The 27120-nt window shown below is 34.8% G+C and overlaps 2 pseudogenes; one reads left to right on the forward strand and one right to left on the reverse strand.

The window, feature by feature from the left end:
* The window catches only part of LOC100967537 (cysteine and histidine-rich domain-containing protein 1-like), a 244316-nt pseudogene that overhangs the window by 121063 nt on the left and 96133 nt on the right, over positions 1-27120 (reverse strand).
* On the forward strand, positions 4626-8081 carry LOC100990364 (caspase-3-like; annotated as a pseudogene).

The raw sequence follows: 27120 nt of genomic DNA on the forward strand, positions 1-27120 counted from the left end.
TGCATTAACTTGTATTCTGAGGGAGGAGCAGATCTTTATGAGACACTTGACTAAATGACCGTGAAAGAAAATAAGGCACTTTCTTTTCTTTAGACTTATTCCAATACTTAATCTACTATGCAATAGACATTCACCGTTTTGTATCCAGCTAGCTTTAGTTTAATAGCCACTGCTTTGTCTTTCTGTTACACATACAGTTTTGATTTATTTACAATATATGCTGTGCCATTTTGATTTTTATGTTGTTTGGTTGGTTGAATAATTCGTGACACTTGAGGTGATAGTTGTTAAAAACAATACCAGTATTTGATCCAGTTTCATCTCAACTATGTTATACCTGGACATTTTAGATGTTTATCAGAGGTCTTTTGAGGGAAGAAAGGATATGTATGAGATAATAAATGTGTGACATTTATGGGTAACGTTGGCTCTGAGCAAACTTTTGAAAACTCAGTTGACAAAATTTCGGATCAACTGAAAAAAAGCATGACTTTTGAAATCTCTGAACGCCTTGGTTCTCAGTATTATCATTTCTTGAATTTATTTCTCATTAAAATATGTAGTTTTTAAGACTTTTTTCTAAAAGTATTATGTAATTTTTTTGGAGTGGGTAGATGGGAGTGTCGCTTGTATGTTATCGTACAGTTGACATATATTTTTGTCTATTCTTTATTATCTTAGTAATTTCATGCTATATATACCATAAGCAACTACTATACCCTATGAGAAACATGTAAGATAATGTATTTACAGCCATTGTTACAAGTTTATAATGTATTTTTCTATTTTGTTTTATATGTATGTTATATAACATTCAAAAAGAATTTTGTTCTTGACTGAGGAAATGATACAAAATGCAGAATTCACAATTTTGATAACTGAAAATTGCCAATTGTTTTGCAGTACTTTATTATATTGGGTGTCTTGTCTTTTTTGGGGCTTTTAGTTAGCTAATGAATGGCTACATTAGCACTTTTGGGTTTTAGTTGGGATTTTACATAGCTTACATTTTAATTCTTTGGTTCTGTGCTGTTTCTGTTAACCCACAGCACTATTTTAATAAATGTTATTATACCAACCTACTAAAAAAATACATATGTTACTTGTCACTTCCAGGTTGTAAAGATACCAGATATACCCTATTTGTCAGATAAAGCTTAGAATTTTCAGTGAGAGCCTGGAACATAGCAGACACTCTAAATATTTATCAAATATACTAAATAAATAAGGAAATAAATGTTTTTCTTTTATATATACACTGGAAGTGAGGGCCACAAATGGAAAAATAAAGCACATATCTTTTTCTTTTTCTTTCTTTAAAGATCATTTTAGTCATTGATGCAAACTACACCTTCATATATATGACAGTCTCTTGTTCAAAGTCCACAGGTAACCATAGTAGCAGAGTGGTAGTGACTTCATGCAGGCATAAGGCATCCTACTGAGAAGTAAATAAGCTACCTAGTTAACAGTATTGATTAGCTATAATTACTTGACTATGATTTTTATATAGTCTCCCTTAAATTATCAAATAACCAAAGTGCACCGCAGTTCACTTGATCAATAACTGTAAAGTCAAAACAGATATTCTAAACTTTGCCTGCAACAAAATTATTTTATAAGTCAGCAATCAGCAAGAAGTTTAAAAGAGAAGTTGCCAGAGCTTCCTTCTTATTATGCTACCTAAGATAATTACCCTACTTTCTTTGTCTCTGGGCATTAATAAAAATATATTAATGTTTAATGATGATGGCAGTAGTAGCTAAGACTTATTGAGCACTAACCAATTTGTACTTTACCTACGTTATCTCATTTAATCATCATCTTATAAGATTGTCTCATCTCCATCTCACAGATGGCGAAAAGTGAGCTTCAGACTTGCCAAGTAAGACAGGTAATAATAAGTGTCATTCCCAGAGATCCCAAGCTGAAGCAGTCTTATTCTTATGGAAACAGGCTTTCATAGTTTCATCAGTTGACCAATTTTCAAAGCTCTGTGAGCCATTTGTAGAGAAAACATCAGAACTGTAAGAGCTAAGTCCCTCTAGGTGAGTACCCTTGTGCAAGTAATTTGATGAAATAATAATATTAAACACAATTTTTTCATTTGTTTATTGCCTGGGATATAAGTTTCATGATGGCAGAAAACAGGTCTCTCATCTTCAGAGCTGGATTATCTTGCCAGGCACATAGTAGGTGCTCAATAGTTATTCAGTGAGAGTGTGGGTAGACAAATAAATCATGTACTGTCAAAAATTATACATTTCACAGAAATATGTTTTTTTATTTTAAATTGCTAAAGATGTACCTGGTAAACATTCAAAAAGATGTACCTTTTTGAATGCCGCAGAATAGTGAATATAGCTTAAAAATGGAAATTTGCTTTTATTTAAGTGAACATGTAGTAACACTGTGTAAAACATCATTTGTCATAAAGAAAATATTCTTATAAATAGTTCACACAATTTTAGATTTTGGAAAAATTTCAAAAAAATAAATTAAAAAAAAAATTTTAATGACCAAACAGCCAAAACAATCTTGAGGGAAAAAAAAACAAAACTAGAGGCCTCAAAAGTTCTGATTTTAAAATATATTTCAAAACGATAGTAATCCAAACAGTAAGGTACTGGTAGAAAGACAAACATATAGTCCTGTAGAATGGAATAGAGCCCAAAAATAAGCCCTTTCATATATGGTCAAATAATCTTTGACAAACATGCCCAGGCTATACAACGGAGAAAGACTAGTCTCTTCAATAAACAGTATTGGGAAAATTAGATATCCACATGACAAAAAATTCGTTAAATTCTAATTTTAAACTATATACAAAAATTAATTCAAAATGGACCTAGCCATAAGACCTGAAACTATAGAACTCCTAGAAGAAAACATAGGAAAAAAGCTTCATGACATTAGTCTTGGCAATAATTTTTTGGAAATGACACCAAAAGTACAGGTAACAGAAGCAGAAATAGACAAATGAACTACATCAAAATTTAAAGTGTGTGACAAAGGAAATAAACAGTAGAGTAAAAAGGTAACTTACAAAATAAGAGAAAATCTTTGCAAACCATATATCTAAGTGGTTAATAACCAGAATATACAACTCAACAACTGCTCAACAAATAACCTAATTAAGAGATGAGACTGGTGGCTCACTCCTGTAATTCCAATTACTAGGGAGGCTGAGGCAGGAGGATTGCTTGAGACCAGGAGTTTGAGACCAGCCCTGGTAACATAGTGAAACTGTCTCTAAAAAATAAAAAATTAGTCAGGTTCAGTGATCTGTGTCTGTAGTCCCAGTTACTCAAGAGGCTGAAGCAAGAGGATTGCTTGACCCCAGGAGTTCAAGGCTGCAGTAAGCTGTAATTGTGCCACTGTACTCCAGCCTAGGCAACAGAGAAAGACCCTTTTTTTTGGTGGCGGGGAGGCGGGGGAAGGAAATGGACAAAGGACTTGAATAGACATTTATCCAAAGAAGATATACAAATGCCCATCAAGCAAATGAAAGATGCTAAACATCACTAATCATCAGGAAAATATAAATTAAAACCACAATAAGATATCACCTCACAATTGTCAGGATGGCTTCTATCAAAAAAAAGAAAGAAAATAAAACAGAAAATAACAAGGGTTGGTGAGGATGTAAAGAATTTGGAACCCTTGGGAACACTGTTGGTGAGAATGTAAAATGGTTCAGCTACTATAGAAAACATTATGGAGATTCCTTAAAATATTAAATATACAATCACCATATGATCCAGCAATCCCACTTCTGGAAATAGTCCCAAAAAAATTGAAAATATCAAAGAGATATTTGCACACCCATGTTCATTGCGGCATTATTCACAATAGCCAAGAGTTGGAAGCAACCTAAATATATATGACAGATGAATGGATAAATAAAATGTGATATACATAACATATAGTGGAATATTATTCAGCTTTAAAAAAAAGAAAGCCCTACCAAATGCTACAAAACCTTTAGGACATTACACTAACTGAAATAAGCCAATTATAAAAAGATAAATGATTCCACTTATATGAGATATCTAAAGTAGTCAACTCTTGGAAACGGAAAACAGAATGGTGGTTGCCAGAGGCAGAAAACATGGGGATAATGGAAGATGTTAACAGATACAGAGTTTCAGTTTTGCAAGATGAAAAAGTGCTATGGACCTGTTGCACAACAATGTACATATAGGTAGTGCTATTATACTATACACATAAAAATGGTTAACATGGTAAATTTTATGTTTTTGCCACATACAAAAACCCATATAATTGCCAACTTCTCATTATGTAAAACATGTATATTGTTTTTAAAACCAAACAATCAACCAACCCTCTACTTCATTAGCCTTTTATAAAAGATAGTACATTTTACAACCAAATAACAGACACAACCTAATCTCAGAGTAAAAGATACCACTCTGGACTGGAGCTCACCTCTCCCGGCTGTGGGATGCTGAAGCCATGCAGATGCAGAGCAAAGCGGGCAGCTGCTGGCTGTGAGGAGACTGTGGAAGGTGTGAGGAGGATGTGCGTTAATAAAAATATCCACAGAGAACACTGAAAACTCAGTGGATTCAAAGTCCATTAAAAATTTGGAACCAAAGATCATACATGGAAGCAAATCAATGGGCTCTGGAATATCCTTGGACAACAGTTATAAAACGGATTGTCCTGAAATGAGTGTATGTATTATATAATAATTAATGATAAGAATAAGTGGAATCATAAAAGCACTGGAATGGCATCTTGGTCTGGTACAGATGTCAATGTGGCAAACCTCAGGGAAACACTCACAACCTTGAAATATGAAGTCAGGAATAAAAATCATCTTACATGTCAAGAAATTGTGGAATTGATGCACAGTGTTTCTTAAGAAGATCACAGCAAAAGGAGCAGTTTTGTTTGTGTGCTTTGGAGCCATGGTGAAGAAGGAATAATTTTTGGAACAAATGGACCTGTTGACCAGAAAAAGGTAACAAGTTTTTTCAGAGGGGATTGTTGTAGAAGTCTAACTGGAAAACCCAAGCTTTTCATTATTCAGGCCTGCCATGGTACAGAACTGGATTCTGGCATTGAGACTGACAGTGGTATTGATGATGACATGGCGTGTCATAAAATACCAGTGAAGGCCGAATTTTTGTATGCATATGAGACATCATTTGCTAATAAATTGAGACTGGAGAACCAAAGAAAGATAGGAGTGAGAGATGACCCTAAGATTCTTTACCAACTCAGTAGATTAAATGCCATTTACTATGATGGAGAAGACTATAGAAGGAGTATAATTGGAGGAAGGTGAGAAATAAGAAGTTCACTTTTGGTCACTTTAAATTTGAGATGCTTGTGCAACATCCAATCAGATATTAGAAGTAATCTATAGTTCAAAGAAAATTCTGAGCTGGAAAAATACTTTGGGTATAATCAGCAGATAGGAGTTATTAAAGTCTTGAAATGCAAGTGTGAGTATAGGTAGAGAAAAGAAGAGATTGAGGACTGAGTCCTGGGTACTTCAACATGTAAAAGTCTGGAAGAGAAAGATAATACAGCAAAGGAAGCTTAGCAATAGTGGAATGGGGGACTTCATGGGGGATATCTTCAAAGTCAAGTAAAGACATGTTTTCAAGGAGAAAGTGAACAATTCTATCATGACCTCTTGAAATGAGGACTGAATATTGACATTGACTTTGGCAATGTCAATATTAGAGGTCTTTGGTAATCTGAATAAGAGTTGTCTGTGTGCACTGATGGGGAGTAAGGCTAAATTGGAGTGGTTCCCAGAGAGAACTAGAGGTAATGAGAGGATCGCATCTATAAACAATTTTTTCAGGGAGCTTCTGTGAAAGGGAAAACCATGGGATCTCCGCTACAGGAAGATGTGGCATCTCGGGATAATGTTTTATTTAAGATTATAAATGTTATATCATGTTTTTATGTGACTGGAAAAGAATTAAACAACTAGGAATGATAGTGGATAATTATAGAAGCAAACACTGTGAGTAGGCAAGAGGGGATTGAATGCAGTGCCTGAGAGGATGGTTTGACCTAAAATAGGCACATTGCTCCTCCTAAACAGTAATAGGAAGGGAGGCAGTGACTATGAGCTCTGAAGGATGCAGGTCAGCGGATTTGGTCGGATAAGAAAATTCTCCTCTGATTGCTTCTATTTTCTCAATAAAATCAGAAGCAAAGTCACCTACTGAGAATCTAAGTTTGAGAAAGGCAAAGGTTTAAGGACAGGAAAACTGTCTTCTCTGGAAGTAAGAGAAAGGTTGACTAGAAAAATGTAGTAGAATACACATTTCAATGTTTTATCCACGTCATTAACTTTACATAAGATAGTATGTACTTAGCAAAAAGGTAAAAAAACACCTGAGGATGAACTAAATTCCACCTGTTCCCGTTTCTGAGTAAGCTAGAATGTGAGGGCCATGAAGGAAGGGATTGTTGCCTACTTTGTAAAACAAAAAAAAATCACTGTGCATAGAACATTGTAGACATAGTAGATGCTCAAGAAACATTTAGTGAATGAATCATGAATGAGGAGGCACTGTATCTCTAGTTTTTGTCATTGCTACAGATGGTCTTCACACTCACAAATATTTACCTTCTCACCTTATCCTAGCACATTTTTATAGCACTTTCCTTATTTATTTTTTAAATATATGGCCATTTTTAAGAAAGCATTTTGTGGTTTACATTCATCTATTTTTCATTCTTCAAAATGTTGTTTTGCAGTATCTAATGGACAGTTTAAAAGCTTCATGAATGAAAAGGCACCTTTTGCCAAAATTAAATGAATGCAAAAGAATGAAAAGTTTGGGTTGAGTTCAAAATTGTAAGCTCCCAAGGAAAATGAATGCACAAAACTTGTGGTTTTCATTTCCCATATTCTTATATTAAACATATGAAATTCAAGAGTTCTGACTGAATTAGAAAAGTTAAAATTTGAGGACAAATTTTCAACGATAAAATGTTCTAAAGATACTTAAACCCAAATCTTACTAAATAGCCTGACTAGCAATCGTATTTTTTTATGTCAATGTGTTTATTTTTCTACAACAACAGTAAAAATTTTACTAAATCCCAGGCTATCTGTAGTTATTTCACAGAAATGAATGGCTCTGTATGTTTATTGAGAAGAGAACAGAAGATCTGCTACTCTTCAACCACTGGAGGATATTAATCTTACTCTTTCTCATAAAACTGTCTAACAAACATAAGAAAAATATAAAATTTTGCTAGCAAATACAGAAATGCAAGTAAAAGCAATAAGGCAGCATTTTCACCAATTAAAAAGGTAATGAACATCACTATGTATTTAGGTTTTTCATATTGTTATGATTTTCTTAGGATACATTTTTCAGTATGGAATAATTGAATGAAAATCTGGAGACCTGGGGCAGTGGCTCATGCCTGTATTCCCAGCACTTGGAGAAGCCGAAGCGGTGGATCACCTGAGGTCAGGGGTTCGAGACCAGCCTGGCCAACATGGCGAAACCCCGTCTCTACTAAAAGTACGAAAATTAGCCAAGCAGGATGTCATGTGCCTGTAATCCCAGCTACTCGGGAGGCTGAGGCAGGAGAATTGCATGAACCCAGGAGGCAGAGGTTGCAGTGAGCAGAGATCGTGCCACTGCACTCCAGCCTGGGCAACAGAGTAAGACACAAAAAGAAAGAAAGAAGAATGAAAGAAAGAAGGAAAGAAAGAAAGAAAGAAAAGGAAGGAAGGAAGGAGAAAGGAAGGAAGGAAATCTGGAAATACATAGATAAATTACTTCAGAAAATGTAACAAATTACTATACTGAAAGCGCAAATTTTATAACATCTTGCCATCATAGGCTTCTTGTCATATAATTTTTTTAATGTAATATAGTAAAATTTACTCTTTTTGGTGTACATTCTATGAGTATTGACAAATGTATAGTGTCATGTAACCACACCACAATCAATATATACAACAATCCATCACCCCAAAAATGCCTCTTTGTATAGTCAACCCCTTCCCACCCAGCTCCTGGCAACAACTGATCTGTTCTCTGTACTTGTAATTTGTCTTTTCCCACAATGTCATATAATTGGGCTTATACACTATTAAGCCTTTTGAGCTTGGCTTATTTCACTAACATAAGACATTTGAGATTCTTCCATATTGTTGCATGAATCAATCATTTTTTTCCTTTTATCGCTGAGCAGTGTTCCATTTTGCAGATGTACCAAAGTTGAATATCCATTAATCAGTTGAGTTGTTCACAGTCTTTGGTGATTATAAATACAGTCACTGTAAATATTTCCATATGGGTTTTTGTGTGAACCTAAGATTTATTTATCTTGAGTTAATTGGCACTTTTTAGAAAAATTATTTATCATATTTATTTTATTGCATTTAAGTATCCCTGCTACAAACTCAAGTTTTCCCAGGGGATATTAGTACTCCAGTTGGTGAGAAACATAAGCTTAGGTAAAGTCATATCCAAGATAATTGTACATAAAACTCTGAGCACTTAGTTTAAATTTGGAAAGTGCTAGAGGTACAAAGAAATCCTCAAATATAAAATTAATTGTGAAGCTTTAAATTATTGAGACTAGTTAATGTGCATTTTTTTGTTTTTTAATAAATGACTCCAACTTTCAAAACTTAACTTTGAATGCTTCTGTTGGTTATAGGGAAATATGTAAGAAGACATAAAAAGTTTTTGAATGTGAAGTTTCCAAAATAACTTGAAATTTGAATGATCAGTGTTAATTTCCAATAATCTTAATTCTAAAAATAAGATAATAATAATTGTCCTTGTCTATAAGAAGTTTACAGATGCACTGGGGAAGTTTATCTTGTGCTTGGAGTGTGAAACAACAATCCAGGACAGAAGGTTAAAAATAACAAACGAGTACAATAGTTAATAAGTACTAATGGAGTTCAGAGATATAGGATACTTCATCTGAAGTTGCTGGCTTCTTCTGTAGCTGGTACACTTTGGAGTGTGAAGACAATTTAGACAGGCTCTTTGTATTGATTCTTTTCTCTGTCCTTGTAAAGAAATATAATGAGTTACAATGTCACCCAAGATAATTAGAATACCCCTTTGGCACTCAAATAGCAAAATATACTTGTCTGCGTATACAGAGTACATCAAGTGTCCTCTTCTAAAACTGTCTGGTAATATTACCCATATGATAGATTATATAATGCTGCTATTAAATTTGGAGAACATTAACAGAGGAGGATGAAGGACTGATGAGTCATTCCCAAGTAAAGCCATCTGATTCTATTTGTGCAACAGACTAATCAAAATCAGATGTAGCTAAGTCTCAATTCAGATATAATTTTACAGGCGGAAAATAATAGTGTATTTTCATAATACCAAAGAGAATACACTTTCGGCAAGTTTCCCAAAATATGTTTACCTAGCATATCCTATGAGAAAAAGTATCAGAGTTGAAAGAAAAATATTTTTGCACCCAAACGCACATAAACAAGCACATATGCTTCTTTTTGTTTCTCCCTCCCTTTCCCAGTTTTCTTCCTTCCTGCTACTTCATCTCCACCCATCTTCCTTCCCATGGATACACACCACAAATGTGCACAAAGTCATCAAAAAAGCATATTTATTTTTAAGCTTAGAACATTTGGTTCCTAGACATCTAATCACCAAGAAGCATAAAACTATTTTATATTAATTACTGAATTTTAAATATGTGAAATATAGATAGATGATGATGATGATGATGAAGATAGATTGACAGACAGATGATTGATAGATAGATAGATAGATAGATAGATAGATAGATAGATAGATGTCAGCCCTCTGTATCTGTGGTTGCACATCTGTGGATTCAACCAAATGTGGATCAAAAATACTTGAAAAAAATAAATGATTGTAATGGATGAAACAGTTATAATACAGTGCAGTGTGCAATGAAAGAGGGAGAGTAATGCCTAGTGTGTAATGAGAGCACAGAGAAGTATCACCCAGCCCAGACTGAATTAGTAAAATCTCAAAAGGAGACAGATAATCCATGAGTTGAGTCTTGAAAAGGTAAGCAGAAGGAAGGCAATCAGATGACACAGCAGCTAAGAAAAACTGATTTTGTGGAACTACAAGTGGTTTTATAAGACTGCCATGTAAGCTGCATTCAGAGGTCTATAATAAACTGGAATTCACTTTTTTCATTTACAAGATTCCCAACTTTCCAGTCCTAGCATATCTCTTCCCTCTCTACATATTAAGCATTTTTTTAAATTTATTATACTTTATGTTCTGGGATACATGTGCAGAACATGCAGGTTTGTTACACAGGTATACACATGCCAAAGTGGTTTGCTGCATCCATCAACTCATTATCTATATTAGGTATTTCTCCTAATGTTATCCCTCCCCTAGCCCCCCACTCCCCAACAGGCCCTGGTGTGTGATGTTCCCCTCCCCATGTCCATGTGTTCCCATTGTTCAACACCCACTTATGAGTGAGAACATGTGGTGTTTGGTTTTCTGTTCTTGTGTTAGTTTGCTGAGAATGATGGTTTCCAACTTCATCCATGTCCCTGCAAAGGACATAAGCTCATCCTTTTTATGGCTGCATAGTATTCCATGGTGTATATGTGCCACATTTTCTTTATCCAGTCTATCATTGATGGGTATTTGGGTTGGTTCCAAGTCTTTGCTATTGTGAATAGTGCCACAATAAACATACATGTGCACGTGTCTTTATAGTAGAATGATGTATAATCCTTTGGGTATATACCCAGTAATGAGATTTCTGGGTCAAATGGTATTTCTGGTTCCAGATCCTTGAGGAATCACCACACTGTCTTTCACAATGGTTGAACTAATTTACACTCCCACCAGTAGTGTAAAAGTGTTCCTGTTTCTCCACATCTTCTCCAGCATCTGTTGTTTCCTGACTTTTTAATGATTGCCATTCTAACTGATGTAAGATAGTATCTCATTGTGGTTTTGATTTGCATTTCTCTAATGACCAGTGATGATGAACTTTTTTTCATATGTTTGTTTGCTGCATAAATATCTTCTTTTGAGAAGTGTCTGTTCATATCCTTCACCCACTTTTTGATGGGTTTTTTTTTCTTGTAAATTTGTTTAAGTTCTTTGTAGATTCTGGATATTAGCCCTTTGTCAGATGGACAGATTGCAAAAATTTTCTCCCATTCTGTAGGTTGCCTGTTCACTCTGATGATAGTTTCTTTTGCTGTGCAGAAGCTCTTTAGTTTAATTATATCCCAGTTGTCAATTTTGGCTTTTGTTGCCATTGCTTTTGGTGTTTTAGACATGAAGTCTTTGCCCATGCCTATGTCCTGAATGGTATTGCCTAGGTTTTCTTCTAGGGTTTTTATGGTTTTAGGTTTTACATTTAAGTCTTTAATCCATCTTGAATTAATTTTTGTGTAAGGTGTAAGGAAGGGGTCCATTTTTAAATGAACATGTAGTTAATTTATTTCCTCTGGAGGATTAAATTTGCACACATACCATCTCTGAAGATGCTGGTCATATGTGTGGTGAGTCAGGGAGTCGTCCCTCAACAGGCTTTCTGTGGCAGAGCTTACCACTGCTCACCAATACCCCTTCTTTCCTCTTCTTCTTGGGCACACAGCTAAGTAGCATTCTTTGGCCTCTTTGCTGGTAGGTTGGCACCATGTAACTAAGTTCTGGGAAAATTGAATGTGAATAAAAGTGATCTATGCTGCTTCCAAATCTGACCCATAAAAATATTCCACAGTCAAAGCTCCACTCTCACTTTTCCCATTCTATACTGATCTGAGATATTGAAGATGGCAGTACCATGAGATGGAGGTGACCTGTGAAAACAGACTCCTTCCAGTGATCCACACTGAACTGTGAATGAGCACAAAATAAGTCTTTTTTTTTTTTTTTTTTTTTTTGAGACAGAGTCTCGCTCTGTTGCCCAGGCTGGAGTGCAGCGGCGCAATCTCGGCTCGCTGCAACCTCCGCCTCCCGGGTTCAAGCAATTCTCCCGCCTCAGCCTCCTGAGTAGCTGGCACTACAGGCGCATGCCACCATGCCCGGCTAATTTTTTGTATTTTTTTAGTAGAGACAGGGTTTCACCGTGTTAGCCAGGATAGTCTCTATCTCCCGACCTCGTGATCCACCCACCTGGGCCACCCAAAGTGCTGGGATTACAGGCATGAGACACTGCGCCAGGCCACAAAATAGGTCTTTAATGTGTTAAGTCACTGAGGTTTTGGGATTGTGTGGTTAGATAAATTAACCCTAGCTCAGAGTATTTATTGCATCCTCTAAACTCATACTCTTTGGTATATGTATTTTTTACTTGATTTTTTTGTCCCGACATACTGGATATTACAGTGTATCAGCATACCGTGCAACATGACTAATTTTTGCCACCTTCTTCATAGAAGTCTCAAAGCCCACCGCATGCATAACTCTATACCAACTGATTTGAACTGAATGTCTGACCTGCTATACACTTGCTCTGGACAAGAAAATCTCTTAGTTTCAAGCTGTTTTAAGAGTCTTTCAGAAAGAAAAAAAAATTCCTGAAACTCTATTTACTATTTATGCCAAATACTAGGGATCTCTTCTCGAATATTGTTTACTATTTTGCTTAGTTATAGAAATATTTTTCTCATCTTTCTCTTCCTCTTCATTTCTCTGTAACAGTCTTATGCTGTGACTTCTTTCTATAAGAAGCAACTTTTTACTAGGAATTTTAACGTAATAAGTGAATTAAGAATTCATTATTCTATGGTTTAATACAGGTTAATTATTTTCAACAAGAAAACAGCATCATAAACTTTTATATTTAAGTTATTTTCATAAGAAAACTTTTAATAATAAAATGATCAATGCTTATTTTAAAACATGAAAAAAATACAAAGACATTTAAAGAAAAAATAATCTCTTTCTTATTCTCCCTTATTCCCACCAGGGAACAATCAAATTGAACATATTACTTTTTACCTTCAAAATTCACTTCATTCAATTTTTTTTTTTTTACAAAAGTTACCTAAATTTGCTGAAACAAGTAAAACAATGCAAAAATATATAAAGATAATAATCTTTTCTTTATTCTCCTTCCAATCTCACCTCCTGAGATTAGCCATGTTAATAGTGTGGTGTATTTCATCACAAAATTCTCCATGCTCAAACAACACAATACTTTTTTTACTTTTTATATAACATAGTTCATACTTGATCTCTAACTTGCTTTTGTCCCTTAACTATGTATCCTGGATATCCATCAAAGATAGCAAATATAGATCTAATTCACTGTTTTCAATGGTGATCTAATATTCCATAATATGGGTAAAACAGAAGTATTCAACTACCTGGTGATTGATAGATTTTTTTACTTTTTTTGCAGTTTCCTGTGTATGTGTATGTGGGGTGTGTATGTGTGCGTGTAACAGATAGTAGTGGGAAAGGAGTTCACCACTACAAACAATACTTTCATAAACACACTTGCTCATAGGAATTACATTCAAAATATTTAATAGTTGGCATGGCAAATAAATTGAATAATCAGAACTGATATACAGTGAATCAGCTGGTACACCATATACCTATGCATAATTAAATTATCAGCTCTACGTTTTCATTCTTTCTTTTATATTGACGCTTGCATTTTCATAGTATAGATGCCCCCTAAACCATATTGTCCAGGTTCCAGTTTTCCCCTATATTGTGTATATTTGTGTATGAGGTGAGTATATTCTGCCTGTAGGATGTAAATTGTGGTGGCTATAGAAAAGACTGTGGCAAATGTTCCCTAATCTGAAACCTCTTTACAATTTATGCATTTCTATAACAATTTTTGAATTGGCTTTTGTGTAAATGCAGAATCTGTCTTTCAGGGTTATTTTCCAAAATTTAGTTTTTGTTCAGGATCCAATTTTTAGTAAACAATTTAAAAATTCACGGTATCTTGCAATATTCTTTAGAAATTTTCTCCAACTATTTTAGTCTCCCTTTTAGTTTTTCCTTTTCCATAGTGTTCCTGAGAAATAAAATGCCGTTAGTTTGCATCTAATTCTTCTCTTTTGTCTTCCTAGAACAGTCCATAATTGTATACCATATATCAGAAGAGGAAACATAGCATATCTCATAAACTGTTAGGCTTTGATTTATTTGTTACAAAGATATCAGTTACATATCTCTGCATAAATTGAATTTATATTTTCCTCATCCTTCAGTTCTCTAAGTTAACCAAAAAATAGCTCTGAATTATTTTCTTTTAAAAAATGAATAAATGCCCTAAGAGATAGAAATGAAGAAAAATATTTATGGAGGGCACATAAAAAAGACAATAGACATCAGAAGTCAAACACCCTCATTTTACAGGTAAGGAAACTGGGGTTTAAGAAATTTCAACAACTTATGTAAGGTAAAAAGCTAGTGGAGAAAATGTAATGTACAGAATTCTTGCACATAAGGTTGCAATGAAATGCTTGGTTTGCCAGTTCTTCTTTAATAATAAATACAAGAGAAATTTTCACATCTAAACTTGGAGTGTGCCAAATAGTTTCTTCCTAACCTCATGTTTCAAAGTCCAGTTAATCTATGTTTTGGAGAGGGTGGTGAAAATACGATTAAATTTTTCCCATATATACAAGTCTTATTGCATTCTTTACCATCATCTCTGTTTAAATCTGTTAATATATTACTAACAACCCTAAAATAGAAATAAATATAGTCACTCATTGGAGAGAGTCAAAAACTGCTTTTTCTCTATGTAGTCTATATAAATTCAGCTTTCCTAAATTGGTTAAAACAGACATTTTACCCCAGAATTACTTAAAATTCTTGCTGATTGAAGTCCAAATTCTTTTTTATGTCCTCTATCTTGTTTTCAACCATCACCTGAATCCTTGAAGAATTGAGTGAAATTTTTTCTTCTTCGCAAAGTTTATATCAACTGCAGTTCTGATACTGATGTGACATGCCAAGTAATGGGAAGGACTTGGCAAAAGTTGTTTTAGTAGAAAGTTGACTTATTAGAACGTAAAGTTGTTTTACTAGGAAGTTGTTTTTATCCAGCACAATGAACTACCCTAATGTCTGGAACCACCAAGCCCCTCACATGTTAAATTACTATATGCATTAGACCTGCCATCCCATGCCTTTTAAATATGGCCATATATAAATATATTTGTTTATTTTCATGGTAGTTAATGAAGATATGTTTTCATCAGAAATAGATTTTTAAAGATTCAAAATGTGCATATTGCAATTTAAATGGCTTCAATGTAAATAGAACTGACATTATACTTTACACTGCAGTGTTAGATGTTTGTTTAGCAGTTTCTCTCCCAGGAAGATAGGAATGGTGCTACTTCTGTTCATGTTGACAAGCTCTAAGAGTCACTATTACTGGAGTAACTAACTAATAACTGGTTTTATCTTTCCCATGCATCAAGGACAAGTGAATAACCTTCACTAATAATAGCAGCTTATAAACACTGAGTTGCTGTAAACTTGACGTAAAAGTTTGCACTCCTATTATGCCCTAATATTTGATGAAAAATCATAGTGTTGATAAACTTAATGCATATAATCTACCTCCTTCCAAGAAGCACTGCCAATATACTGCCTAATTAGCAATATTGTCGCCTTTTCTTAGGAAACAGAAAATCCATGCAATACCTACTTCCATTCATCCATGATAAGGCCATTTAACACCTTGCTGCCGGGGGAGGTTGAAATATCCTGCCTGCCATCTGGCTATAACAAAAAATCCTTCCAAGTTATCAAGCATTTGATCAACTAGAAAACACTATCAGACCTTGGGTAAATTACAGGGAACCATCAATTGCACAGTAACAAATTAAAGTTAGCAGGGCAGAGACCAGAATTGAGGAATATTTAGGTGCAATGGCAGCCTCTGTTGGCTTGGAACTGGGCCAGACGGGAAATCAATCCTCCAAGAACCATTTTCCACATGTAAAAAGCACAAATGACCATATCCTATTAACAGCAAGAAAGGATATTTCTGAAGGTCATTTGTCATCGCTACTCTTAGTCTTTCGACAACACAAGCACTGCCTATCAAACTTGGCTTTTCCTGAGTCTGAAGAATGTTTGCGGCTTTACTTGTGTGTTTTCAGAAAGACATTTATCCTGCCTCGGGACCAAGTAATTAAAAATATTTACTGCTTTACACCTGACAATGTTGTTATTTTAAGGAAGAGATGTGATCAATAAAAAGCAGAATAGGAGTTTTGTTCAAGAAAGTTTTTCCACACCACAATTTATACATAATTGTAAATTAATGATTGGAATGAGGCAATGGTTTGTTAATCTCTAAATCCCAGCCATTGCTCACAGAGGGTCACAGCTGTGAAATCCCCAGGCAATAATAGTATGAAACGAGGATCAATCTTTAATCCATTTGTGCAGTAGGCACAATAATCACCTTTCCTTTCTAAACCCAGTTGGCTTCTGCACTTATCTGAGCACCTGTTGCTGCCCCTTGGTGGCACCGGGGTCACCACAGCAGAGCCCCTCTCCTTCCCCTCAAAAATACTCACCTGATCTGTGTCTTCAAGTGCCTGCTCTCTTCCTTCCGAAGTTAAAACAACAGAGGATTTTTAAGGCTTAAAAATGATTTATATATGAAACTCTTTTTCAAGTCAGTAACAGAAACAACGAAGATTTACAGAAAGTGATTATTGTAAGTTACAGTGTCTTGTATTTACAGATTATATTTATATTTGTTTAGTTTGATTTTTGTGATGATTAATATATATCATTATTATAGCTATATACATTGTTATTTTTATATAAATGTTACATTAATTTTATATATAGTCATGATAGAAGCTGCCATTTCTTGAGCACTTACTAGCTGCTAGGCATATCTACTGCATGATTTAGCCATAATAATTCCATGAGGTTATTTTACAGATGAAGGTACAAGCTAAAGAGCATGCTTCTGGATCTGGATCCTGGGAAACAAGGATACATGACGCACAGAAAGATTAAAGGAAAAAGAGAAGAGAATGCAAAGACAAAAGAGGGACACAAGATGAAGAGTTTTCTCTCTACAGGATCTGAATAACTTTCTTCAGTAGGGTGTTTCTTTATCTACTTAACCTTCAGAGAAATCAAGTCCAAGATCACACAATAAGTGGCAAAATCCAAAGTTGAACCCAGGTTTGTTTAAGTGCAAAGCTCCTCAATTCTTATAATGGACATTATTTTTAAAATTTGGCTAGAGGACCCAAGAAACTCCAATACTGTCCTCAACCAGTCACCTCATCTTCCATGATGTTTCAGTCAGGGTTCTCTTAGAGGGACAGAACTAATAGGATATATATATATCCTATATTATTATATAATTATATAATTATATTATATAAATAAGTAATTATATCATTATATTACCTAAGTAACTATATAATTATATTATATAAATAATTATATAATTATAAAGATTATATATTATAATAATTATAATTATTAACTATTATAAATAATTATATAATATGTAATATTTAATTATTTATAATATGTAATATTTAATTATATATAATTATATAATTAAATTATATAACATAATATTTAAGTATATATAATTTTATAATTATAAGTATATAATATATAGTTAAATATTATATGTAATATATAATTATATAGATATATAATATATTATTATTACATAATATATTATTCTCTTAGGCTATATATTATATATCTATATATCTAGCTATCTAGATATATAGATATCTCTATATATATCTCTAGCTATGTAGATATATAGATATCTATATATATCTCTAGCTATCTAGCTATATAGTTATCTATATATACCTAGCTATATAGATATCTATATCTATATATCTAGCTATATAGATATCTATAGCTATATATCTAGCTATATAGATATATCTATATATCGATATAGCTAGCTATATAGATATATCTATATATAGATATAGCTAGCTATATAGATATATCTATATATAGATATAGCTAGCTATATAGATATATCTATATAGAGATATAGCTAGCTATATAGATATATCTATATAGCTATATATATCTATATATCTATATATCTGTATATATCTATAGGTATATCTAGCTGTCTATATATCTATATCTATATATCTAGCTATCTATATAGATATCTATATCTATATATCCAGCTATCTATCTAGATATCTATGTCTATATATCCAGCTATCTATCTAGATAGCTATATCTATATATCCAGCTATCTACGTGGATATCTATATCTATATATCCAGCTATCTACGTGGATATCTATATCTATATATCCAGCTATCTATGTGGATATCTATATCTATATATCCAGCTATCTACGTGGATATCTATATCTATATATCCAGCTATCTACGTGGATATCTATATCTATATATCCAGCTATCTACATAGATATCTATATCTATATATCCAGCTATCTATATCTATATATCCAGCTATCTACATAGATATCTATATCTATATATTCAGCTATCTATATAGATATCTATATCTATATATCTAGCTATCTATATAGATATCTATATCTATATATCTAGCTATCTATATAGATATCTATATCTATATATCTAGCTATCTATTTATATCTATATATCTAGCTATCTATCTATATATATATATCTAGCTACCTAGCTAGGTGTATATATATAGATATATATCATATATATAGCATAAGATAATATAGGATATATATAGGATTTATTAAGTATTATATTACACAATCACAAGGTGCTGCAATAGGCTGTCTGAAAGCTGAGGAGCAAGGAGAGCCAGTCCACGTTCCAAAACTGGAGAACTTGGGTTTGGATGTTCAAGGTCAGGAAACATGTAGCACAGGAGAAAGATGCAGGCTGGGAGGCAAGGCCCGTCTCTCCCTTTCACGTTTTTCTGCCTGCTTTATATTCGCTGGGAGCTGATTAAATTGTGCCCACCAGATTAAGGATGGATCTGCCTTCCCCAACCCACTAACTCAAATGTTAGTCTCTTTTGGCAACACCTTCACAGACACACCCAGGATCGATAGTTTGTATCCTTCAATTCAATCGAGTTGACACTCAGTATTAACCACCACACATGAGGTCCCTGAGACACTTATACATAGACAAAAATGGCTGGCAAAGAACTGTTGAATGCAAGCTGAAATTTTGTACCTTCGTGAGCTAGACTGGACAACATGGAGAATTTTGTGTTTAGGCTGCAGGTAGCCTAGAGCAAGACACAACAGGCTGATGAGCATCCTTCTGGGTCCTCAGGAAAAGGGAAACATGAGGTGCAGGAATAGCAAAAGAGGAAGACATGGCAAAGAAATGAGCTACCGCAGGAGGAAGGGCTATCCTATACATCATGAATACAAATTTTAGGCAACTTTTAAAACAGTTTTTGTCTACTTCCTCTCCGGCCCCTCTTTTCTTCCACTTGGCACTCCTTTTCTTGAGCCTTCATGGTGCCCATCTGCTGTTTCTAATCTTTACTATATACCTGATCCAAACTTTAATTCTCACACTTCCTCCCTTCTGAGGCTTTATCTTCCAAACTACCCCACTAATTAGTACTGAAGGCTTTAGTTAAGCCTGCTGGAGGAAAGACTCTGAGAAAAGCTGTGTAGCATGGCGACTGAAAGCAAGTCCTCTAAGCTTAAATTCAGTTCCATAAGTTACCACCTGAACTTAGGCAAGATCCCAAACATCTGTGGGCCTCAGATTTCATATCTGTAAAATGAGGATGATAATTGCAGCATTAATCTCACGTACTTGTTGCAAGGATTAAATGAGTTCATATACGTAATGGGCTTTTAATAGTAGTTGGCAAGATTGAAACAACTGATATCTTCTCTTAACACCAGGGTTATCCAAATTTATTTTAAAAGAGGATGAATATTAACCCCAGTTAATCATAAATAGTTAACTTTTGCTGTAATAAATTAAGTGAAAAATTCAGGTTCTATGCAGATGAAGCATTTGTTACGTAAGTGATGGTGGGAGAAGGATGCAGAGGCAGATATTTTAAGCATAAGATAATATATGACACACAATGTGTATAAAGTAAATATTTAATCTGTGAAATATAAAAACACTTGTAAATATTTGTGCATTTTAGAGATTCTATCCTATTTTTACTTCTAATCTCATTTTCTCTAAAAATCTCCCAGTGTTTTTCCCCCAACCCCAGCAGCTTCCATTTGAAGAGGGAAATCATTTGAGAGACTATGATACACGATGAAGAGAAGCAGGGAATCTGCAGAGGCTGTTTACACGCTCTATTGAATGTAAGTGGTCCCCAAGAGAAAGGAGGTCGGGAGCTTTAAGCTACTTGATAATATCAGCCTTTTTGTTCAGTGATAAGTAAAACAGCTTCTATATCAGTAAAGCAAACCAGAATGAGCGTTTCTATAAATGCTGACCACTGGTGGGGAGAAGGAAAGGAGAGGGCCATACACAGAGAGGCGGGTGGCTGGGAGCTGCATGCCTAGAATAGAGATCATATAGCCAGCCCAAAATGACATTTTATAGCAGGACAATGAAGACCATTCAGGGACTTCATAATCTGTAGACAAGAAAAAACTTCAGCAGTGATTCCAACTTGCCACAGTTTACTTAAATTCAGTTTAGTCATGTCTTTTCATTCTAAATAATTTCTTTAGAATTCCCTGTGATATTTCCTGGGATGCAATAAAATGAATCTTAGAGACATGATCTCAACCTAGGTTATAATCATCACTTCCCTTGGCCTCAAGAAACACAAATGAGTTATTTCCTTCCACAATTACATCCACTCTTGACTCTACCATCCTGTGTAAAGATGTTGTGAGTGCCTCCATTTTCACATATTTTTTAAATTAATAAACATTTCTAAGAGCAGTTTTAGATTCACAGCAAAATTGAACAATTGATAGGAAAGTATAAAGTTCTCGTATGCTTCCCATTTCTGCATAATTTTTGTTTAATTTGATTCATTAATTAAGTAAAACAATTTGAGCCATTATTTCTACACTAAAGATTCTAGGCCTCTCACTTAAATATTTTCTTTATTTTGCTGAAAATAAATCCTATTATAAAATTAGTCTCAATGACTTTAGGACAATTAAGTGCATAATTTTCTACTAAAATCTAGAAAAAAATAATGAATTTAATGGAAACTGCAAGATAGGCCTTACTATATAAATTCATATTTTTTTCAACCTCAATCTAGCTGTAATTAAAACATCTACCCTCATTATAGTAGCAACATTAGTTTCTATCCTTGGATCTGCATATCAATCAGTAAGTGATGAATGATGATGGTGATGATGATGATTATGGTGGTATTTACAATAGCATCATAATTTCTTTAAAAGGAAGAGGAACACAAAGTATAATAAAATGTCATCTGTTAATACTACCAAATCTAGCAAACGTATCAAGTCTAGAGATCTGTCACTAGTTAGATAAATTAAAGAGCCAAATTCAAAAAATCAGACGGCCAAAGTCTATTTTGAATTATACCGATTTTGAATTATACCGTTGTCCACCTATATTGATCAGATTAACCATACCCATGACAAATTGTCATTTGACTTGGTGCTATGTACACATAGTCTATGAGTCAGGAGACATAGCTTTGGTGAAACTAAAGTTATTTTTTAGTGAAAGCAGACCTGGTCAGCATCACTAGGGACATGACCAGTAAACCAAAAGGTCCCCATTATAATTTCAGAGAGGTCACCCTCATCATTGCTGATTCAAGACATGGAAGCTGAAGCTGTAATCAGATTGGGGCTCAGAAGAATCCCACAGTTCCAGAAGTCATTTTAAGAACACTTAGAAAACCCTTGGAATTCCTCTTCAGGGAGTTTTTGTAAGTATGGCCTACAATATGTTCTCTTTGGAAAGAAATGGGATTAATTGTAAAAGTTGTTTTTAAAGCATGGTTCAGTAAGCAAGCCTTTTGTGGTAATAAAGACCAACTCAGTGAGAACAAGAAGAGGTTATTTATTCAGGGCTTGCTATAGCAAGGGAATCAAAAACTATCACTTTTGTTTTGGCAAAGACTCAAAGGCAAGCAAGCAGAGGAGCAGGAAAGCTTTATAGCGGAAGAAATCGAAAACCTTAGGTATGCCAAGGCTGCTGGCGTGGGGAAGCTGAAGGTAGGCTAAGTAGAAGCAGGCATCCTATATGATTGGCCAGGGTTGAATACTTGGGTTTCTCTTGTTGGTCCTAAATTGAAAGTAGGGACACAAATTTTAAAAGCTGTCAGTTAATTATCAGGTCCTGGCCAATTTAGGCCAATTATTACAAAAGTTATTGTTTAGGTTCCTGAATTGTTACTAGAGATAGCAATCTGGCTTCCTACAAGGCTGGTTCATTGCAGGCTGGCTTCCAGGACTGTTTATTGTAGAGAAGGGGGTTGGTTTCTTGGGCAGATGCTACAGGTTGTGGGTAAGAGCTCTATTTTTATAAATGGCCTGGCCATTTTCTGTTTGTGGATTCACTCTCTTACTCTGAATATATTTTCCCAAAAGGAGTATATCTATACATATTGCAAAAAAAAGTAAAGGAAGATATGGGAACACACAATACTACAAAATTTCATTAGATTTCATGTCCACAATTATACTCGCTCACCATTTTAATGTTTCTATTAGAGTAAGAAAGGTGCATGGGAAGAAATCTGTTCCCTTGGGTCTCAGATGAGGAAAAGAAATTGCAATTATATTTATGTTAGTTTTATGACTACTAAACTGCAGCAACAGAGATCCAAAAATATAGTAACACAAAAACAAGTAGGAATGTTTCTTTCTTAGAATAATTCAGAGATTGGTAGATGATCCAAGATACAATATTGTCATCATTATCAATCTTTCTATTTATCTATCTAAGATGGGACTTCTGCTTTCAAAGCCATTCGTGACTCAGGTTCTTTTATTTTCAGGTTCAGGTTCATTCTTTCTTTTTGTTCATTCCGTTTATTGTTGTTATAAGTTCTTGTAGGTTATTTCCCTCACCTGCATGGACATGGCTGGCTCCCCACCATCCCTCTCTGTGTTTCAGCCCATGGAAATGGAGAAAGAGAAGTAGAAGAAAAGTGTCTTCTTTAAGAATATGATGTGGAAGTTCCACTCTCACATCCTATTGGCCACACATGGTCACATGGCCACATGTAGCTAAAGGAGAGCTTGAGAAATAGTATTTAGCTCCACTGCAAACTTGGCTGGGGAGAATCCATAACTAAAGGAAAGAGGGAAGAAACAAAGACAAGGAAAATTAGTACTCACTGCCCACAACAGAGATAATGGCTATGCATTTCAGCTACCAAGAAAGTTTTGGAAAAAATACAACACTCCCCAGATCCCCTTTGAAGCATTGTTCGGTCAAGCATGATAATGGGTTGCAGGCCAATTCATATCTATCTGCCCCTTCATATTGGATATTCTAAAATTTCTCAGGTATTAGCTAGAGAAAGCTTACTACAGAGGGCTGAGAAGTAGTGCAGATGATATCTAAATACTGTTTAATGTTTTATTGGACATGAAAAAGACAGTAGAACAATCTTTACTTGTCCCTTGGTGTCCTGAAAATTATTTCAAGTCAAGCAAAAAAAAAAAAAGAGAGGCATGCCAGATTTTGACACAGTCCAAAATTATACCTTTCTCAAGAATTTTAACTTCTTCTTTTCTCCTTGATATCTAAAAATCTAATAAAAACCATGATAATCTGTCTAATAAATTGTGAAATGTTTTGGAAAACACAAATATAAAAGATACAAAACACTACTGATAGTTATGTCAAATAATTTAGATGGTTTCAATCTGACTGATAGATTATTGGATTCTGACTTAAACATCAGACCTCTGGAATCAGGGCTATCCCAAGATGACAATTATTTCACCTGTACAGTCAGTTTACATTGGCCTATGGCTCAAGCGTAGCCACCTTCACATCTATCATCCTAGAACAGTTTTCACCTTTTTGTTAGGTGACATGTATAATATCTCATCTTAGTATGCATCCGAACATGGGTAAAAGATCCAAGTACCAATGTGTGGAGTAAAATCCTGATCCTTCAATGCTTTAGGAAATAATCTATGATGAGGGGAATGCTATAAGAGGCTCTGTCTCTGAGCCTCACATGTATAAGAGGCCTCAAGTTTAAACTTTTGGAATTATCTCCAAATGAATGTATACATGTGGCTATTTGATTTGTGTATGTGTTTTAGACATGGTAACTTTTTCACATAAACCGCAATTTTTATAACTTTGACTTTGTGTGTTTTTCAACTCCCTGGGGGCCACTGCTGTTGATGAGTGGAAGATTGCAGGATCCCATAAGCATGAAGGGGGGCCCCCACCCCAAGACAAAGAGTGAAATTTGATATGTCAAATTGATTTACCCTATCTCTCCTACAATGTTCTATCTAAACCACTGACAAAAATTATAGGTAGCAGTAGTATTGTGTCTAGAGAAAGGAAAAGATATTGTAATGCTGTACTAGAAGGAGGGGTTTATTTGAAATTTTAAAAATGATTTTTACGTGTACACCTTTCAGACAGGTTGAAAACATCATACTGCCATTATCCTATGTATTTCTTGCAAAATACACTGATTCTTGTCTTCTTTCTAATTACCCTGGAAAACTAAAGGGCCATAAAATCACATACAATTTTCTCGATTTAACTCTTTCTCTTCTATCTACTCTCTCAGAGACCTGCCAAGCCTGCTTTGGAAACCAGAACGTCCTTCTTGCATCTTTTTATCTCAGGAAAAAGGTACTTCCTATGCCAATTCAAGACCATGGACCTGAATCTTAGGGTAATCATCCCTTCAAGAAAAGTGAAGTGGGCCAGACAAGGTGGCTCACACCTGTAATCCCAGCACTATGGGAAGTCATTCACTTGAGGTCAGGAGTTCAAGACCAGCCTGGCCAACACGGTGAAACCCCATCTCTACTAAAAATACAAAAAGTAGCCAAATGTGATGGTGCATGCCTGTAATCCCAACTACTCAGGCTGAAGAAGAAGAATCGCTTAAACCCAGGAGGTGAAGGTTGCAGTGAGCCAAGATGACACCACTGCACTCCAGCCTGGGTGACAGAGCAAGACTCTGTCAAAAAAAGAAAGAAAGAAAGAAAGAAAGAAAGAAAGAAAGAAAGAAAGAAAGAAAGAAAGAAAGAAAGAAAGAAAGAAAGAAAGATGAAGTGACAACATTTAAAATTAATAAATTTGAAGAAAAAATTAAGACCAGCAAGTAAACAAGATAATCAAAGGAATCTGAAATCACAACTGAAGTAAAGCAATATTATTTGAAATTCTTGTACAGCTAACAGGACTTTTGACTATTGCACAAGAATAATCTCAGGATAATTATATAACAGAGAGAAGGGAAGATTTTGCATTCCAGATTAAAGCTCTGGAAACTAGAAAGGGAGCATGACAAAAAGGATGATATATCTGAGAGATACAAACATGATTTTTAAAAGTAAACATAAAATTTAAAAGGGATGAAGTAAAGGAAGGAGGAAGAGAGAAGCAACGGAGAAAAGGAAGGAGGAAGAAAAGTAGATAAATGAACATTACTTTCAAATAGTACTGGAAGCAAATACCTGGACCAACGCTTTCAAATTTCCAGGGCTTCATATGTGAAGTTAGTACTCCTATATTTATAGGTATATACAAACTCTGGCCTTGTTTCTAGGCACCATTTTTGTCTATTACAAAAGTGGCAAATATGTGCCAACTCTTTTTTTTATGTACTTTAAGTTCTAGGGTACATGTGCACAACATGCAGGTTTGTTACATATGTATACTATGTATACATGTGCCATGTTGATTTGCTGCACCCATTAACTCTTCATTTACATTAGGTATTTATCCTAATGCTATACCTCCCCCCTCCCCTCATCCCACAACAGGCCCTGGTGTGTGATGTGCCAACTCTATCTGGATTATCAGGTTGAGTAAGATAGTAATGTTGAATTCTACTTTGGTAAACAACAGTGAGGGTAGAGGTGGAGTTGGAGATAATAGGCATTCTATTAACTTTTGGTTCATCCTATGATGGGACACATAGGCAAGATGACAGACTGAGGTTAGAAATTCACTCTGCAGTCGTGGTTGGTGATTTTGTATGAAGATAAATCATCCCCATAGATATCTGTCTCTTTAGCCTCATACACTGACACTGAGCTGGTGGTTTTCTTCCTGTAATAATGATTGATAAGACAGATTTAGAGACATATTAAGTCAGCCACCATTTCAGAAACAAACTCCTCTTCTTTATGTGCACTACAGCAGTGATTCCCAACTTGGAATGACATAGGGGAGAGAGATCCAGGAGAATTACCTGGAGAGCATCATCATCACCTATAGCTGAAAAACTGCTCCTAACCCTCTAAATTCCTAGAGATCAAGGCTCTTCCATTTGCATGACTACATTATGACAGAGTGCCCTAAAGGAAATTGCAAAACTCAAGACTCATAGCAAGAATTCTTTTTTCTGTTTTAGAAATATTTTTTTAAAGAATATGTATTAGCTACACTCAATATTATATTTAAAAAGCCCTATAATTTAGACAAGGAGTGGGCACAGAGTGACACTGGGTTGTCTGAGTCCATTTTGTACTGCTACTACAGAATATCTGAAACTAGGTAAGTTATAATGAACAGAAATTTATTGGTTCATGATTCTAGAGGCTGGAAAATTCGAGATTGGGGGCTGGCACCTTGCAAGGGCCATCTTGCTGCATCACCCCAGAGCAGGACAAAGAGAGGGCAAGAGAGAGAAGCAAAAGGAGGCTGAACTTGTTGTTTTATAAGGGACCCACTCTGTGACAGTGACAATCTATTCATGACAGAGCCCTTATGGCCTAATCACCTCTTAAAGGTGCCACCTCTTATTATTCTTACAGTGGCAATTACATTTCAACATGACTTTTGGAGAGAATGAACATTCAAATCATAGCAGGACTTCCCCCTAGCTGTACATTAGAATCTCCTAGGAAGCTTTTAAAATACATTCATGCCTAGTCTTTATCCCAAACCAACTTAATCAAATATTATGAGTGAGCTCTATAGTTTTTTAAAACTCTCAGATGATTCTAATATATAGGCAAGATTGAGAACCACTACATTAGACC

This window comes from Pan paniscus, chromosome 1 (genome assembly GCF_029289425.2).
Source record: "Pan paniscus chromosome 1, NHGRI_mPanPan1-v2.0_pri, whole genome shotgun sequence".
NCBI lineage: Eukaryota > Metazoa > Chordata > Mammalia > Primates > Hominidae > Pan > Pan paniscus.